The sequence below is a fragment of the Lathyrus oleraceus genome, chromosome 5 (assembly GCF_024323335.1).
Source record: "Lathyrus oleraceus cultivar Zhongwan6 chromosome 5, CAAS_Psat_ZW6_1.0, whole genome shotgun sequence".
Lineage (NCBI taxonomy): Eukaryota > Viridiplantae > Streptophyta > Magnoliopsida > Fabales > Fabaceae > Lathyrus > Lathyrus oleraceus.
Window position 1 is genome coordinate 640,098,765 of NC_066583.1, and position 374 is coordinate 640,099,138.

The 374-nt window shown below is 37.4% G+C and overlaps 1 non-coding gene across 1 annotated transcript; it reads left to right on the plus strand.

Moving 5' to 3' along the window:
* Positions 1–107, plus strand: LOC127089645 (small nucleolar RNA R71). Its single transcript, XR_007791213.1, has one exon. It is a non-coding gene; the product is annotated as a small nucleolar RNA R71 (small nucleolar RNA).
* Positions 108–374: the final 267 nt, after the last annotated feature.

The following is a 374-nucleotide window of genomic DNA, read 5'->3' on the forward strand; positions in this document are numbered from 1 at the left end:
AGTCCATGGTGCAGATATTTTTGCATCATCTCCTTGAAATGCTCCCATGCCTCGAGAAGTGATTTTCCATCCGTCTGCCTAAAGTATGTGATATGGTTCCTTAGTTGCTCAACTTTACTTGGTGAGAAGTATATGGTCAAGAACACATTTTTGAACTTACGTCGTTATGGAATTGGATGGAATGGACTACAACCATGCTCTGGCTCTGTCCCTTAAGGGAGAACGGGAAAATTCTAAGTCGAATAGAAAATGGGTCTACTCTATTATATTTTAGAGTATCACATAGTTCCATAAATATCGAGATATGCAAATTTGATATGTTCTTTGGCAAAATAGAAAATTGGTTTTGCTATATTGTAGGCAACAATGAAGGA